The 19,645-nt window shown below is 37.3% G+C and overlaps 1 protein-coding gene and 1 pseudogene across 41 annotated transcripts in view; both read right to left on the reverse strand.

Moving 5' to 3' along the window:
- LOC101715682 (uncharacterized) overlaps positions 1-19,645 on the reverse strand; it is a 348,006-nt gene that overhangs the window by 14,145 nt on the left and 314,216 nt on the right. For all 41 annotated transcript variants that reach the window (XR_015449165.1, XR_015449164.1, XR_015449163.1 and 38 more), the window contains one exon: positions 3,733-3,824. The gene's annotated coding sequence lies outside the window, so the exon portion shown is untranslated. The remainder of the gene's footprint in view (positions 1-3,732; positions 3,825-19,645) is intronic.
- On the reverse strand, positions 10,294-10,435 carry LOC147829335 (U2 spliceosomal RNA; annotated as a pseudogene).

Genomic DNA, 19,645 nt, shown 5'->3' on the forward strand with positions numbered 1-19,645 from the left:
CGTCCTTCCACACCCTTTTATCGGACCGCATCTCTGGGTGTTGGCAGTACAGAGCAAGCCAGTCACTGTTTTCACCTCTCTCCCAATCAAGCTCTCTGTCCTTACCCGCACGTCATGTCTTCCTCTGACTCGCTCCCCATCTGTCAGCACAGTCCCACTTAACTAAGCCCTGCCGTACTTCCGTGGAGACACAGGAGAGCTCCCCCTAACCTACATGCATACTTTTTCTCCCAGTCCAACAGAAATTGTGGCAATAGAGTTGTGGAAGATGGCAGAGATATTAAATAGCTATTAAAACAGCCCTTCATTTCCTGGAGTCAATGAAAAGTATAAATTGAACACCCTAATGTTTATATTCATTGAAGGTTGGCTGCTCAAATCCAATTAATTTATTATTATAATGTGATCTGACAGAAATTTTAGTAGCTGCCTTTAACTTTCTTTAAAGTCAGTAACTAATACTGTATTCTCAACGGACTTCCCTTTCTCAGGTGTAAAATGGAAACTTTTCGCCAAGAATCAGACTCAGCTCATCAACATTTTTCCAATACTGGGAGACAACTAGAAGCAACATTGATTTTGCTCCTATCTATTCCAGAGCAGACAGGCAAGCAGCTACAGAAAGTCATTTGAATGAGAAGATGCCATATGGTCTGCTTATTGTGTGAATGGCAGTCCAACTCAGGGACAATGAGGTTCTCTCCATCTGCAGAGAACCTGACCAGGATAAGAGCATCAAAAACTCAGTCCTTACGTATAAACAATGCTCTTTGTAACTGCTATTGTTTGGATGTTGAGTGGCTTCCAAAGGCTCATGAGTTCAGGTCTTGGTTCCCAAACATGGCAGCCCTGGGGGGTAACAGAATCTTAGGTGGTAGGGCCCATATGTGGAAGGATGTCAGTCACTAGGAGCAGACCTTGAAGGGATATTGGAATCTTGGGCCCCTTTCTCTTTGCTTTCTAGCCATCATGAGGTGAACAGACCTCTTCTGCCATGCATTCCACCATAATGTACTGTGCTGCCACGAGCCTAAAGGAACAGGGCCAAGCAACAGTGGACAGAAACTTCTAAAACCATGAGCCAAAATAAATCTTTCCTCCTCATAAGCTGATTATCTCAAATATATTTTTACAGTAGTGGAAAGCTAACTAACACAATAACTTTTAATGGAAACATCTTTTGCTGCACACATCCATAAAAAATGACAGAAGTAAATAAACAGCTATACTGCTCACTGCCAGTTCCCCAGGCAAGAAACTTCAGCATCATGGGACTCTGTCTTCCCTCTGTCTCCATGTTCAGCTGGACACAGCCTGGCGTCAATGTGTTCTTCCTTTCCAGTCTTGCTGCCACCTCCCATTTCAGACCCTCTCCCATCATCCTTCACCTCAATCACTGGAATAGATTCCTCCAGCATTTACCTCTCCATTTCTCCCATCTCAACCCACTCAATACTGTGAAGCAAGATTTATTTTCCTGGCCCTAATCCATTGCTAAATAATTCTAATTGTTCCACATGTTCTCCCCAAAGAGCAGACTCTTTAGCTGGCCTCCAGGGATCTCCACCTTCCCCTCCACCCTCTGTGGCCCTGTTCCTCTCCATGAACACCAAATTCACAGTCAATTCTGTGATTGGTACATGGTTGTCCAAATTCCATCATCCCGTTTCCTTTCTTTCTGTAGAGACCTCCACATTCTTCACCCTATCTCCATACTCTCTTATCTATTGACTCATAACCATTCCCGCATATGCGGCTTCTAGGGGACCAGCCCTTTTCTGAGGAGTTCACTTCTTCCTCATTCTATTAACATGGGCCAATTAAATTGCTCCACTTCAAGAAGGAAGGGTTGGTCCAGAGTTAGTGAAGTACTCATGCAGGGGCAATCAGTGTCTTCTCAGAGGTTTGACAGATGGGAGATGGAGAGGAGGAACTCTACTAAGTACTTAGCTCCTAGAGAGAACTGGTCTATTTTTCAGCTCTAGGCTCTGCACTGTATGTATTTTTCATTCTCATGCAGAGTCCAGATAACATCACAATTCTCAGGTTATATCTGCATCTGAAGCCAGATCTCCTTTGGGGCTTAACAGCTGAAAAAAGCAGCAATTAATTCTGTTTACTATCAATAATTTAAGTAAATAATTCCCTTTTTGCTTATGTTAGAGTTGGGTTTTTGCCACCGATAAAGTAAAAGAGCCCTAACCTGGACATTCTTCATACTTTGCCTACAGAGCCCTATGTCTAGAGAGACATACACATGTTCTGCCTTAGATTATCTGCGAAAGTGCATTATTTCTGTGTAATGACTGGAGGGGAGTGTATCTTAGGCACATCTGTATCCTCTATGGTGTCTCACACCTAATGTGCCTTTAAACATATTATTTGCTTAGCAGAGTAAGTGAAAAGATACATTTTTGACAAAATAATTTATTCCCCACCAGCAATAAATCTCATTGATCACCTTCATTCATCTGAAATATAGCCAAATATATATTATGTGGCCAAAAACATTTTCAATCTGTAAAACTAAAATAACCTTATCTATGTTTCCGGACTTTATGGACACCCATAGAAATCTAGGTGGGAAAATATGACTTGGGAGCCAGCTGGGTGATGCTTTCTGGGTGAATCCAGCAGTTCCGATGTGTGTAGGTCTGAGTGGAGTGTGCTGAGGAGTGCTGCCACATACCCAGAACCTGAGTAACTGTTGAAGAGGTTTCAGAAATGAAAGGGCAGAGAAAAGATTTCTTGAGGACTCCCTGTAGTCAAATCTGTGAAAATAGGGCTCCCATCAAAATATTCACATCAGACAATCCCAGCACTAAGTCTGAGCCTGCTGCCGTGTTTCTCAGTAGCTAGGGCAAGATCAGACTAGTTTCCCATCACAATGTAGAAGATAGTCTGTTTATCTAAGGGGATGGTGAAGAAGTGTTCCAGTTTACTTAGTAGTTTTAAATTTTTTTCTCTTTTTCCTTCCCATATTCAAGATAGATCATCCTATACTTTTAGATAAAAGCTTCTCTGGTACTGGAACTGATAGGCCATAGGGCCTACATTTGCTTTTGATTTTCTTACCCAGCCAGCCTCCACCCCCACCTACCCCAAACTACTGTTCTTCACTGTTCTTTGGAAAGAACCCAGTCGCTCAGTAAGCAGCTGTTTCCAATGGGATGCCCAAGGGAAAACTGGGTCAGAGCCCCAGCCCGCTGTGCCTCTTTGGTACCCGCTAGGACAGTTAGGTCAAGAGCACTCAATGCTATTTTTTCCTCTGTACCCTCTGTGAGGAAGCCCTTGATTTTTCTCATCTTAAGAATATCCCCCCAACCCATTCATTGTCCACCTTCAGGAGATTAGGAAACCCATGCCATACTGATCAAATCTATCCTGTTCTGAGAAGATACACAGGTTAAGAGACAAGGCCATATCTTTTTCTTGGAGGTCAGACTCCTTCCTATGAGGATGTCCTTTCTGCCCCTCTGCAAAGTTATAACCTAGAAATGGTACCAATGGCATTTAAATGAAACAATTTGAGGATCTTCAAGCTATGTGCCTAGGTGCAACCATGAATACTTCTGTACACACCTCACATGCACAGGTAAACATATACACTCACCAGCCTTTATGTCACACTATCATTTGTGCAGAAATGCAGGGGCAGAACAAAAGTAGAAGATAAGAACCAATTCAGAAGAGACAGAGTTATATATGAACAATGAACAACCTGCCTCCTACCTTATCACAGGCCCTCTTGCTCCAGAATTTCACACTAGAATATTTTTCTTCCTTTTCCTCTGTCTTCAGCCTTCATTCTCCACTTCTTTTCTCTGAAAAAAAGTATTTTTAAGTTTCTTTCTTTTAAGAAAAAAAAGGCCAAAAAAGAAAGAAAGGGCTGGAGGGAAAGAAAGGAAGGGAAAAAGAAGGGGAAGAGAAGGAGGGAGGTAGAGAAGGAGCAAGAGAGGAAGGGAAAGAGGGAAGTAAGAATATCTAAATCTCTACCCAGACCTCGCTCCTCCTGTACACAAACATTTCTTGAGAATCACCACTTACTGAGGTCAAACTTAAGCCAAATACCAAACTTATCATGCCTCTTTTCCACCTCCAAATTTTCTTCTATCACTTGAACCAATAGACTCATAATTGCAAGAAAAAAGAATCTGATGTTATCCTAAACTTTCTTCCTAAGTCTGCATATTTAATTGGTAACTAAATCTCATCTCGCCATCTCTTAAATGTCTCACACATTGTTCTCTCACCTCTACCATTCTTATTTCTCGGCCCACTTCAGACTTTTTGTCTCTTTTCACTGGAATTTAACAGTCTCTACACTGGTCCCATACCTTCACTATCACCTCCTTTATTCCACTCCCCACAGAGTGAATTTCTTTAAGCATAAAGCCAATCCTAATTTTTAAGCAGGCTGCTTAAAATTCTTTAGTTTCTCTACAGAATAAAAGTTGCTATCTATCAGCAGGATAAACAATGCCCTGTGTGAGGCAGCTCCTGCATTTCTCCCTGTGATCCTTATTAGGGGCTTGGCACATTTCTTCATGAACATTGTCTTTATTGCATTTTAAATGCTTGCATGTCTAGCCTCCAAATTAGACTATAATCTCATTAGAGGAAAAGACATCTGTATATCCATTACCAGTCCAGAGTTTGAAATCCAGTAGACTTGCAATTCACAACAAATATCCGCTAAATGAACAAAGAGACAACCAGATGAACAGAGACTGGAACCAAAGAGAAAAGAGTTATAGACCCAAAGGCATTTGATACCCTATGGCTTTGGGGTAAATAATTCAGAAAACACAAAAACTACCAGGTTGCTGCAGCATTGATATTCAGCATAGCACCTTTAGGAGGCAAAAGCAGGCAGATCAATGAGCTAGAGAGGAAATCTGGTACAGTCCCACAGATGTGATGAAAACAGCAGGCTGAACTCTAATTGCAACAAGGAACTGCTGACTATTAACTTGATGTAGGGCCGGGGATTTAGCTCAGTGGGTCTGGTGCCTGCCTCACATGCACAAGGTCCTGAGTTCAATCCCCAGTACAAAAAAACACAAAACTTGATGCAATTTAACTCATTAATTGGTTCTACAAGCAATGAGAGACTTAGTGTTTGTAGCTTGGGAGAATGGAATTAGTTCTAAATAGAAAGCAAAGAAATTAAGATTTCAGTGCACCATCAAAATCTTTCCACCACTAAATCTGCTTATATGCAGACTGGGTCATAATGTAGGAGTCTTTGTTCTGCCATTTAGTAGCTGTGACCTTAAGCCAGTTACTCTGTTTGATCCCCAATCTCTTTGTTGTAAAATGAGCATAATAATGGTGGTAAAAAGGAATGGTGCACCTAAAAGGCAAACCTTTTCAAGCAGGTATTTCTCTTTGCTGTGCCACAAACTGGCTGTGTAACACTGCACCAGTCCAGCCTTACTGTGGGCATCAGCTTCCTCATTCATAAATGTTTGGGCCAAAGCCCTCTGGTTCCATGTTTAACCAGTTTACTTCTCATATCCCCCCTAACAATTTGGCTCCCTAATGCTTAATCCTGTGGCCATTTATAGATAGTGGGAGCTCTATAAACAATTAGGACATATGTGGTTCAGCCAAGTTCAGTAAATATCGCTCAAGTCTAATATTCACTATGCACTCAAGTCTTCTATTGCTCAATTCAGTTGTATTCCACTCAGTAACAATCTTTATTTAAAGAGTTAAGGGTTTCTAGTTCTTTCTAGGACTTCCTGATCTCTATATGCATTTGGCATACCATTCTCATATTTTAGCCTAAGCTAGAGTCTATGTAATTCCTTGCAGGATGACTTAATTTTTTCCAAATCATTACATGTTCTGTCTCCATGATGCTTAATTTTATATGTCAACAACTACAGTAAGAGATGCTCATACAGGTGGGTGTGTCTAAGGATGTTTCTGGAAGAAATTAGCATTTGAGTCAGTAGACTGAGTAAAAGAACATTGCCTTCTCCATTGAGGTGGGCATCATTTAATCCCTTGAGGGCCTGACCAGAACAAAATGGTGGAGAAAGGATGAATTTGCTCTCTTCTTTAAAAGGATGTTTTTTCACATCCTTAGACATCTGCACTTGCCAGAGACTCCTGCAGTAAGCCTCTAGTCCCCACCTGCCCAGTAAGCAACGGAAGGTTGAAGAAAAACTTAAGACAATGTTAAAGAGAAAGAGTGAACTGGGACAGCCAATACTCCTTTGGCAAAAGGCACTGGCCCATCTCTTCCAGCGAATTTTATTATTCATCAATCAGGGTAAAAGGTGCAATATAAGTAATTACCATGGAAACTAATGCAGGCAAGGCTTTAAAGAGAAGAGTCAAAGCATTTTCAAATTAGAAGCAAGATAGACAAAATACATGGTTGTAATTAGAGCATTGTCCTTCAAGCTACGAAGGCAGTAATTGTGGGAATGGAATTTGGGTACGATTTACTCTGACCTTAGGATGCACATTATCTTGCATTAGCCCACAGCTTCACAAGCCATTACTCTGGTCTCAGCCGTGGCCCTTAGCAGGGAGGTCATATTAACCTACGTGCTACCTCACTGCTTGTGAGATACTTCTGTGAGTCACGTAGCTTCAGTCAGACTCGCTCCTTAAAGTAACCCAATGGAGGGATTTAACTCTTTGCAGTCTGCATTACTTACAGCGTATTTTGGGCATAATCATTATTGTGGGCTCTGGCATGTACTCCTTCTTCTTGGGCCTTTGGACTCAGCCTGAGTCTTACCCCACTAGAAGAACAGTTCCCAAATTCTTCCATTGACTCCCATAACCTTGACATTTTTGAAGAGCATAAGCCATTTTCTTAGGCGGCTATCCCTCCATTAGTTTTGTCTTTTCTTTCCCTTCAATTAGATTTGTGTTACAGATTTGAGGCATGAATATCACAGAAGCAACGATGCTAAGCTCTTCTTCATGTATAAAATTAAGAAGCACATGATATCGCTTGGCCCCATTGTCATTAATGATAATTTAATAATTTCTTTAAAGTGATATCCACCAATAAGTACCAATAAGTAATCTATGGGGAGATACTATGAAGCTATTAATAACTTGCTCCTTATCAAATGTTAACTACAAGCTTATCATACATTCATGGGTCTTACCTAAACTGATTATTATTGTAATAGTTGCAAAATGGTGATTTTCTAACTCCATTATTTTGTTCACAATTACTAATCATCATTTATTAACTAGCATCCTACTGCAAAGAAAAGCTTGCCTTTCTCCTCATTTACACATTTATTTACTAAGTAATTTACATCAGTGTGGACTCAGAGATTCTTACCTTATTAAATAGGTTAAAATGTATATTATTTATTTTTGGTAATTGCATTTCTAAGACTTAGCTAGTAGGATTCTGAGTCTTTTGATATTTACCCATCATTTTTAAAATAATTTCTTTTTTCTGGCATAATAAGATAGTCCAGGCTCATGTTGTGCCTTCTCTGATTCTTGTCATGACATTGGTCATTTCTTTGAAAAATACTGGTTCTTTTTATGGAGAAGTGATATTTAAACAAGCATTAGACATGCTAATTTCTACTGGAGTATCATTGTTTCCAATCCTTTCAGCCAACACGGGTGTTTACAGGAAGACATGCACATATTTCAGATGTACATATACTGTATGTTAACACATATATACTTATTAAATGCTAATATATATTTAATAAACCCATTAGTGAATACAAATATCTAAGGCTCTAATCCACACTATTGAGATACTTGGACTTTCCTTGTTTCATATATTTGTTTTCTTCAACAGTAGGAAACCTGGCTTCCTTTATCCTGAATATATTTATTCATGTACTCACATTAATTTCTATATTACACAAATGTGGCTCCCAAATTGCTAACACATTTATCTGTAGGAAATAAGACAACTCACTAGAGTTTAATACTAATTTATAGTTCTTTTTGTCTTTTACCCTGATAGAATATAGTCAAGAATTGAGGGCAAAAGTTACTTGTGTTAATTTTAAATTTTTTCCCTATCTCAGTATGATAATGCTGTTCATTTATAATACAATCAGATTTTTAAAATATGTGAAATATTAATATGATCCTCAAAATAAAAACAACAAGAAGTGTATTCAGAAAAGTGTCATTCTCTACCCCCCAGCACTCACCCTTTCCACTCATTTCCTCACCTTCTCTATAGGTAACACATTTTATTTATTTCCTTTTTTTTCATTAAGTTTATTGGTACATTTTTAAGTATATTATACAGTTACACTCATCACTGGGAACTTGTACCTTTACTTGATGTATCTTGGTTCTTATTTTTTTCCCCATTCCCCTGTCCTCCCTTCAACCCCTCCACCCCTCCTTATTTACAAAGACTTGGTTTTCATTTTTTCCTTTTTTCATATTTTTTCCTTTCTCTTCTTTCATGCACATCCATGTTTATAGCGGCACAGTTTGTAATAGCTAAAGCTTGGAAACAGCCCAAGCGCCCATCAACTGGAAACTGGATAAAGAAGATATGGGTTTTTTTTTTATAAACTGGAGTACTACTCAGCCATAAAGAATGAGAAACTAGAGACATTTATAGCTAAATGGGTGCACGCTGAGGCCATACTCTTAAGTGAAATAAATAGGACAGACGTGTAAATACCGAATAGTTTCTTTAGTGTGAGAAACTAAAAGTGTAAATAAGGATCAAAATGTATAATTGATAATGTGAAATAGGAAGACAAGGTCTAAAGGGGTAGGGAAAGTGGGAGGGGTAGGGGAAAGGAAAGAAGGGAAAACACATTTCATTTATTTCTATCTTATTCTTCCCATCTTTCTTTGGAAAATTTAAACAATTACTGTAAATATATGTTTTCATCTTTTTCTTACATAGAAGACAGTATAGTATAAATGTCTGTGTATATATATAATATAAATATAATATATAAAATAATATAAATATAATATAAATAATATAAATATAATATATAAATGTGTGTGTATATATATATACCTTTTTAGACAAAAGTAGCAGAGTATATATCATATAAATAATCTTTTCTGTTTGCTCTTCCAGTTAATAAAATGTCCTGAAAAAAATCATGCCATATAAGACAAAGAGACCTTCCACATTTGCTTCACAGCTCCACACTGCTCTACAGTGTGGAAATTCAGGCTGTTTAAAATATTTTAAAACTATAAACAATGCCACAGTGAAGAACTTTGTGCACATGTGCTTTCATACTGTTGGAGGTATAACTTCAGAGGAAACTTCTAGAGGAGGAATAGTTAGATCAAGAGTTAAAGACATAATTTGTTTTGTGAGACAGTACCCAGTTCCTCTTTAAAGTGTTGTGTCATTGTTTTTCCTCCCTATTAGCGATGAGAGTGTTTGTTTTCTCACAGCTCTTTCATCAAAGTGTGGCAAGCATTTTAAATTATCTTCTCATTCTCATAGATAAGAAATAGTATCTCATTTTAGATTTAATTTTTCTTTCTCTTATAATGAGAAACATATTCCAGTACATATTTATATAGTTAAGGCTATTGGAATATTTTGAGCATATTTTTATGTACTTAAGGACCACTTTAAAAATGATTTGGACATATTATTATTAATTTTCTAATTGGTTTTCAGTTTTTCTTTTTTTCCTTAATTTTAAAAGTTCTTTTTTTGGTAATATTCACAGAAGTACTTTTTCTCATTTTGTCACTTGGCTTTTCATTTCCTTGCTTATGATGTTTCTGACTACACAAAATTGTTTTAAATTTTGTAGTCAAATTTCATTAATAGTACTACAGGATTTCAAATCATAGGCCCAGGTACAATACTTATCAGAGATTAATTTATTAAGAATTTCTTCTAAGGGCTGGCCATTTAGCTCAGTGGTTCCACCACCTGCCTCGCAAGTGCAAGGTTCCAAGTTCTATCCTCGGTATCAAAAAAAATAATAATTTCTTCTAACTTTAATTTTAAATTTATAAAGTTTTATTTTTCATACTTATCATGTTTGATGTATTTGAGGTTTATTCTTTTATATTATTTAAGGTATTAATCTTACCCTTTTAAAAAAATGGGTGTTTATGGCAGCCAGGAGTGGCAGTGCAAGCCTGTGATCCCAGCACTTGGGAGGCAGAGGCAGGAGGATCACTGTTCAAGACCAGCCTGGGCTACATAATGAGTTCAGGACCACCCTCAACTACACGGGGAAACCCTGTCTCAAAAAACAAAAATTGCTATTTAGTGAATGGTAGCTCTAGTTCATTGAAAATTTTTATATATGTACAGTGCTTGTATTTTCTATGGGATTACATTGTTTCACTGGTTAATCTGTCTGCTCATCACAATGCACTCACTGATTTAATTACAGAAAACTTAGAGGATATTTTAAACTGATAAGAACAAATACTACATTTGATCTTAGCCAAAAGGCCAAGAAACGATTTAGACCATATTTTAAATTCAGACAAGGTTAATCTTTTATTGTAGTTCATTTTTAATTCCTAATGCTTTCGTAGTTATTCTTGGGTGTTTATTTTTTCTATATAAAACTTTAATAATAATTTCTCTATAAAATTTTAAATGTATTTTTATTAGGAATGTACTCAATTTATAAATCAACTAAGAGAAAACTGAGAACCTTATTACATCAAAACATCTGTGACAGTTAACTGTTGTGTCAACTTGGGTAAGATATGGCCAACTAATTGGCTTGGCATGGTTCTGGGTGTATCTGAATGATGGATTCACTGAAGAGGGAAGACCCACCCTGGGTGTGGGGGCACCAACCAATAGGATTGTAGCCTGGATGAAATAAAAAAGGAAAGAATAAGGAAGTCTGTTTTTTTTTTTTGCTTCTTTCGAGGAGCTTCAGTCTTCGCCATCACCTTTGGATTTCCATCTCCATGCTGCCAGTGCAGATTCTTTAGCCTTTCAGTGAAGTCCCTTCTACTTCCTGATATGCACTGAATGGGCCTCTGCAGTGAGCTTCAGGCCTTTTACCTTCTGTTGGACACTTCGTATCTCCAGCATGCAGATGGCTCTTTTGCATTCTTTCACCCCTGACTCTGCAGGTGGCCATTATAAACACACTTTGTAAATCTTTACATATATCTTATATTAAATCTGTTCTTCTAGTGAACACTGACTGATAAAACATCCTAAACAAAAACAAATGTTGTTTTTCCATTTATTCTTTTTTTCTTTGAAGAATGTTTAATGTTCTCTTTTAGATTTTACACATTCTTTCTGAACTTTTTCCTGAGTATTTTAACTTGTTGGTTGATATTTTAAATACATTTTTCTTATCATATCCTCACTATTTGTGTGTGCATGAGAACAACTGATTTCTGTAATATTTAATTGATTTTGTAAACTAGAGTAAGAAACACTCAACTAATTGGGTTAGCATAGTTGTGGGTGTGGCTGAAAGGATTTACTAAAGATGAAAGACCCACCTTGGGTGTGAGTGGCACCAAAGGCTTGTAATTTGAATACAATAAAAAGGAAACTAAGAAGAAAGGATTGCTTCTGTTCCTTCAGAGGGGCTCCAATCTTCTTTCACTTTCACTTTGGATGTTGTCAGCTGATTTCCACTACATACCCTTCAGCCATCCACCACAGACCCTTCAGTCTCCTGATATGGACTTACATGGGACACTACAGAGAGTTCCAGGTCTTTAACCTTTGGCTGGATCCTTTAGCTCTCCAGTGTGCAAACAGCCCTTTTGCACTCTTCCACAACTGACTCTGAGGTGGCCATTGTACGCCTATCTTGTAAATCCTTATATATTTATATATCTTACATTAAATCTGTTTCTCTAGTGCATACTAACTGATACAATTTCTGAATGCTAATTTTATAGTCTTCTACTGTTCCTAAATTTAGTAAAATCCTCTATTCAAGTTTTATCATTGAGATTTCCATGTATACTATCATATAATCTGCAAATAATGGTAGTTTTACTTCTTTATCTCCAATTATTATGACTCTGATTTATCTTGTCTAATTGCATTGGCTAATATTGCTAGAACAATATTAAATAAAGGAGGCACAGGGGACATACTTGCTTTGTTCTTGTTCTTAATAGATATGCTTCTAATGTTTTCTCCTCAAGTCAGATACTTGGTTTTATGACCAAATGATATTTTTTTTATATTGTTAAGGAAATAAACATTAATTTCTTCTTTAAGAATAAATGTATTTTTTAAAAACAGTTTTTCATTACCTATGGAGGATAATAATGGTTTTTCTCCTTAAGTAAACTTTTCATTCTTGCAATAAATTCTAGCTGGTCATAAAGTCTTATTTGCTTAACTTGGTACAGAGGTCTCTTGACTTACAAACTCAACTCATTAGTGAGAGCTGGTTGTAACTCAAGTTGATCAGGTGCCTCTACTCAGCCTTCAAGTCCTCTCTCCTGTGTAATTTTAGGCCATACTTTCTTCCAGGCAGATCTCAGTGTCCTTAGAGAGATATTGGCCCAGGATTTCTCAATTAACTCCACACAGGAAAGGATGTTGTAAAGTTCCTTCCACAACTCTTTCAGGGTTAAATCTGTATCTGAGACCATCTGGAAGCACAAGTCACTGGCATTCACGTGTAACTCAAGACTTTGGTCATAAGTTTAAACTAAAATTCCAGTTGTAACCCAAGTTGTTTATATGTCAGGCCAGTCAAAACTCGATTGTCCACTGTATTGGATTTTATTTGGTACATTTTATAACAAGTCATCTTTATCATATTTTCATATTTATCCAAGGCCACTCCCTATTGTTTTATTCAGACTCATCTTTATCTCATGAAGACAGAGCATGGTTTGGAAATTCTTTTGGTGTTTAACATCACTAATTTTATGTTACTTCAGCCCTTCTCAATTTTCAATAAGAAAGATGGTAAACAATTATGCTCATTGAACCAAACTGAATCAAATGACCATGCTTTCAGAACCAGAAGAAATCATAGATATTTTGGAGCATAAATGTATTAAAAATATTGTTTCCATACCCACTTATAGCTGAGAGAGATATAAAAATTCTTAAAGATCTTTATTAAATTGTCCTTTACCTTCCTCTACAGCAAGCTATCTTCATCTATTTCCAAGGGAGAACCAGAAAAGACAAAGACGGTGTCTGCTTTGTCCCCTTCTGAGCACTGCATCCCAGTAACTTGAATTTATAGAATAAATTCTGGGAGATAAATCATTAAACCATCTAAGAACTCCAGATGTACAATTTCTTGACTCAGGCTGAGGGTAGAGTTAGCAAAGTTGCTTTTCCAATCTTGAAATTTCCAGAAAAGCCAAGATCTGGTCTAAAGTTTGAAGCATATCAGTGCAACCCTAGCAAGAGTTTATTATCTCACATCTACTGAGATTGCAGCAAGTATCTCCATTCCAAGAATTCCAGCTCTGAGCAGATTCTTCCTGGAAAATTTTAAGTCCAGTGCAAGATAGGAGCTTCTATGTTATATTTTTCTCTTTTAATCTCTTTGAATTAGCAGTTGTTTTAATTTAAAAAGCAAACAAGAAGATTACATAAATGACAGAACTCTAGATCTTGGATTAAATTTCTAGGGATTAAAAAGAAAAGCACTAAAAACACCAACACTGAGCTCTTTGCTTAGGTTTCTTCATGTGTATATGTGTTTCTGAGAAGGTATTTTTATTTATATGTGCAAGCTTTCCTACCACTTAAATCTCCCTGGTAACCACCTTTAATGAATTCATGTGGATGAAATCAAAAATGCTGCTAACCATTTTCCTTCTCACTCACTGTGTGACTTGGGCTTTGGTTATTTGAGAGATTTCTTTTGAAGGAACATCTGGAATCCCTGATGGTAGCCTATTAATCAATCTCTCTCTCTCTCTCTCTTTCTCTCTCCTGCTCTCTGGCTTTCATGCTTTATCTCTCTCATCCCCATCTTCCTGTGAAGAGGCTGTTATTTGAAAATTTCTAACCCAGAATTTCTGGCCCAGAGATATTTTACTCAGTCCTTTGAGGTCATTTACAAATAAATCCGCCAGGCAAAATCATATTGCTGGAAACCCACAGTGGCTGGAGTCATCTGTTTATGAGGTCTGGTATCTAAGGAACATAATTGGCCCTAAGAAAGCATTTGTAGGGATGAATGTGACTTGAGATTGTAGACAGTCTGAGACAAGAATCCCATAGACCTACAGTGTATATATTTCCTTTCTAGCTCCTTAGAAATTCACAGAAATCTACAAGGATTCTAGAAAGGAAGGGGAGAAAGATGCCACAAATATTTTTACATCGTTGTGAAAGCAATAACCTTGAGGGAGGGGTATATCCATGCTTGTACAGAAAACCAGAGAACTAGAAGCTGAAACCAAAACTGACACCACTCACTTGAACTCTTTCACTGTCCTTATAGATGTAAAGAGTTTTGTCACTGGATCCTAGAATGAATCAGCTTGAGAATGATTAACCCTGTCTCTCCACATAAGCCCAGTAACCTTCTTGTCAAACACACTGAGCTCCTACTAGGTCTTCAAAGAACTCTGTCCAGCACTAAGAAAGAAACACTGGATGGCAGAATGCATTAACGGTTTCAATGATCCCACTTCCCTCTATCTAATCCCTCCGAAAAATTAGAAAAATCATCCTCCAGTGAATGATGCTTAACTCTTATCCCTGATTTCAGTTATATGACTTCCCTGGCCAGTTGAAGTAATGATGTGCCAATTCTAAGTTTAGGCTTCAAAAACCACGCCTGCTCCAAATGTTTTCTTATACTTCCACCATCCTTCTGAGAAAGACATGCTTAGTCTAGTCCACTAATCCTGGGCCAGAGTTGAGGAACATGTAGGCCCATATTGACTTATCCAGGCCCAGCCCAGTCAGCCAAACTCCAGCCATGCCTCAGATGTGGAAGTAAACTCAACTTGGATCAGGTCCACAGATGTGTGAAAAATAAATGTTTATTGTTGTATTCAACTGAGAATTTGTGGTTGCTTACTCCACATCAAAAGTTAAATGATCACAGAACTAAAGAAAAAAGGTCTTCAGAAGCTGTATATCTAAATAAAAATTCCTTATATTCATATATCATTCTGAGGTTTTTCTAAATATTTTACATAGCATCACTCCCAGCACAGAGGAGGCTTCCAGGCCACTGAACCACAGCTCCCAGCACAGAGGAGGTGAGCTGTGTGTGCACCAGCAGCACAACCCACCATCCCCACCCCACCATTGAAATGAGAAGACACGTAAACAAGTCTCAAAACCAGACTTCCAGATCACCTACAGCAACCACAAAGGGAAATGAGATGGAACACTCTGATACTCAACTACCTGGACTACCTGAACTGGCAACAAAAGAGAATCTGGAAAAAAATGAAATCAGAAATAATTTCTCAGATAACAGCAGAGATTGTGCTCATAGTGCAAGACATGATTACTAAATCTAGAGAGGAGCTCAGGAACATGATGGAATCCCAACATAGGAAACAAACAGAATCCATAAAACAGATACAAATAGATTTCCAGGAGATTAAAAACTCCATTGAAAGTCTACAAAGCAGAATGAGCAAATGTGAGGATAGAATTTCAGATATAGAAGATAAGATTGCAATTAGTGGCCAGGAAAAGAAAAATTGATTCAAAATTGTAAAGGACCACAAAAAATCAATCCAGCAGCTGCTAGAAAATGAAAAGAAGACTAATGTAAGACTGATTGGACTCAATGAAGAAACAGGAGAGAATGAAGATGACATGAAAAACTATTCATAGAAGTAATGGGAGAAAACTTCCCAAGCAGGGGAAAAGAATTTGACAGACAGATAAGTGAGGTATATAGGACTTTAAATAGCCTTCATCAAAACCATCTACACATAGGCATATAATAGTTAAGATTCCAGAAACCCAAAAGAAGAACAAAGTTCTACAAGCAGTTAGAGAAAAGAAACAAATCACATACAAAGGAAAGCCCATCAGAATCACAGCAGACTTCTCAATGCAAACTCTCAAGGCAAGAAGAGCTTGGAGTGACATATTCCAAGTCCTAAAGGAAAACAGCCTCCAACCCAGATTGATGTACCCTGCAAAACTATCTTTCAAAATTGATGGAGAAATAAGATACTTTCATGACAAAGAGCACCTTAGAAACTTCATGAATACCAAACAAGCACTCCAAAAAATTTTAGACAATAGCCTAGGAAATGAATGAGGATCACAACCCCAGGACGCACAGCAGAATGAATCTGTCAGCATGACAAGAAATTAAATGCAAAGTAGGAGAATAAAACAAAAAGAAAAAGTCATAAAAATGATAAGTCAATATGTATCAGTTATAACCATCAATGTTAATGGTCTCAATCCACCAATCAAAAGAAATTGACTGGCAGAATGGGTCAAGAAGCAAACTCCAACAATATGCTACATACAAGAAACACACTTAATTCAAAAAGAAACTCATAGATTCAAAGTTAAAGAGTGGAAAACAATACTCCATGTGACAGGAACCCCCCAAAAAGCAGGAGTAGCTCTCTTCTTTGCAGATCAAGTGGATTTCAAACCACCACTGATTAAGAGAGACAAAGAAGGAGGCTACATCCTTGTAAAGGGAACAACCCAACAGGAAGAGATGACAGTCATAAATATATATGCAACAAATGCTAGTGCACCCAACTATATAAACAAAAGCTAATGGATATGAAAAGTCATATATGCACTAAAACAATAATAAAGGGGGACCGCAATACTCCACTCTCACAAATAGATAGATCAACTAGACAAAAAATAAGTAATGAAATACTAGAACTCAATCTAACTCTTGAACAAATGAACTTAACAGATGTTTGCAGAGTGTTCTGCCCCAGAAAATCAGAATACACATTCTTTTCAGCAGCACAAGGGTCATTCTCCAAAATAGACCACATACTCACTCATAGAACCTGTTTAAGTAGGTGCAAAGGAATTGACATTATCTCCTGTATATTATCAGACAATAGTGTGATGAAATTGGAGATCAATAGCAAAAGAAAATTACATAAACACATGGAAATTGAACAACACACTTCTGAATAACCAATGGGTCACGGAGGACATGAAAGAAGAAATCAGACAGTTCCTACAATTAAATGACAATGACAATTCAACATATCCGAATCTGTGGGACACAATGAAAGCAGTCTTAAGAGGGAAATTCATAGCTGTGTATACTCACATTAGGAAAACAGAGTGACCCCAATTAAATAACCTGATACTAAACCTCAAGCTTCTAGAAAAAGAAGAGCTGGACAAACCCAAAGCTCATACAAGGGAAGAAATTATAAAGATCAGACCAGAAATCAATTCAATGGAGACTAAAAGAATGACACAAAAATCAATGAAGCCAAGAGTTGGTTCTTTGAAAGACTAAACAAAATTGACAAACACATAGCGAACCTTATCAGAAAAAAGGAAAGAAAAGGCCCAAATCTATGCAATTAGGAATGAAAAGGATGAAATTACAATAGACCAAGCAGAAATCCAGGGGATCATAAATACCTACTTCAAGAACCTATATGCCAAGAAGATGGAAAACACAGGAGAAATGGACAGATTCCTAGACACATAAGAATTACCAAAGCTGAATGAAGAAGACCAAAAAATGCTAAACAATCAAATATCAATCAATGAAATTGAAAATGTAATTAAAAATTTACCAATGAAGGAAAGCCCAGGTCCTGATGGCTTCACTGATGAATTCTACAAAACATTTAGAGAGGAACTGCTGCCACTACTGTTTAAACTCTTCAATGAAATTGAAAGGGAAGCAATACTCCCAAATTCATTTCTGGAAGCAAGCATCACCTGGATCCCCAAAGCAGAGAAAGACCCAACTGAAAAAGAAAACTACAGACCAATCTCACTAGTGAACATAGATGCAAAATCTTTAATAAGTTACTAGCAAATAGAATGCAGAAGATCAACAAGAAGATCATATAACCTGACCAAGTAGGATTCATCCCAAGGATGCAGGGATGGTTCAACATATGCAAATCAATTAATGTAAAACACTTTATCAATAGAGCCAAGGACAAAAACCATATGATTATCTCCATAGATGCAGAAAAAGCATTTGACAAAATCCAACACTCATTTCTGATAAAAAACCCTACAAAAAATTGGAATAGATGATCTCTACCTCAATCTAATAAAAGCCATCTAGGAAAAACCAATAGCCAATATCATACTAAATGGTGAAAAACTGAAATCCTTCACACTAAACTCAGGAACAAGACAAGGATGTCCACTATCACCACTCCTGTTCAATGTAGTTTTGGAAAGAGTAGCCATGGCAATTAGACAAGAGAAAGGAATAAAGATAGCAAATGAAGAAGTCAAATTGTCATTATTTCCAGATGACACTATACTTTATATAGAAGACTCCAAGAACTCCACCAAAAGTCTTCTAGACTTAATAACCAAATTCAGTAGTGTAGCTGGATACAAGGCCAACATACAAAAATCAATAGCTTTCCTCTTTATGAACAACAGACTCACTGAGACAGAATTAGGGCAAATAATTCCCTTCACAATAGCATCTAAAAAACCCTGAAATACCTAGGAATCAACCTAACAAAAGAAATCAAAGACCTCTTCTCTGAAAACTATAGCACTCTGAAAAGAGAGATTGAAGATGATATTAGAAAATGGAAAGACATCCCTTGCTGCTTGGTAGGAAGAATCAACTGCTATATAGATTCAATGCAATCCCAATTGAAATCCCAGCAGCATACTTCACCGACCTTGAGAACACAACCCAAAAATTCATTTGGAACAAGAAGAGACCCAGAATAGCAAAAGCAATTCTAGGTAACAGAGACATGGCAGGGGGTATCACAACCTCCAACTTGAAACTATACTACAAAGCTACAGTGATAAAACCACCATGGTACTGGCAAAGAAATAGACTTGAGGACCAGTGGAACAGATTGGAAGATGCAGAAACAACTCCAGACACACTCAGCCGTCTCATCTTCAACAAAGGAGCCAAACACCATCAATGGAAAAAAGATAGCCTCTTTAATAAATGGTGCTACAAAAATTGAGTTTCAACTTGCCAAAGATTAAAACTAGACCTATATCTCTCACCATGCACTCAACTAAAATCAAAATGGATTAAAGATCTAAATATTAAAATAGAAAAGCTGAACCAGTTGGAACAGAGGTTAGGTAGAACTCTTGAAGACATCGATGTAGGAAAAGATTTTATGAACAAAACCTAAGTTGTCTGTGAACTAGCACAAACAATCAACAAGTGGTATCCCTTCTTATTAAAAAGCTTCTGCACAGCAAGAGAAACTACCAGCAGACTGAAGAGCCAACCCACAATATGAGAAAAAATTTTCACCTGCTGTTCCTCAGACAAACGTCTACTATCTAGAATCTATAAAGAACTTAAAAAGATCAGACCTCCCAAATTTAAAGGCCCAATCCAAAAATGGCCATCTGAAATGAACAGACATTTCTCAGACAAAGAAGTAGAAATAGCAAATAAACATAGGAAAAAATGTTCAATATTACTGGTCATTCGAGAGATGCAAATGAAAACAATGCTGAAATTCCACCTCACTCCAGAAAGAATGGCTGCTATCATGAAATCAACCAATAACAAATGCTGTCAGGGCTGTGGGGAAAAGGGAA

Source organism: Heterocephalus glaber, unplaced genomic scaffold (assembly GCF_053883595.1).
Source record: "Heterocephalus glaber isolate CG9 unplaced genomic scaffold, H.glaber_assembly_v1.0 deba00000621, whole genome shotgun sequence".
Taxonomy (NCBI): domain Eukaryota; kingdom Metazoa; phylum Chordata; class Mammalia; order Rodentia; family Bathyergidae; genus Heterocephalus; species Heterocephalus glaber.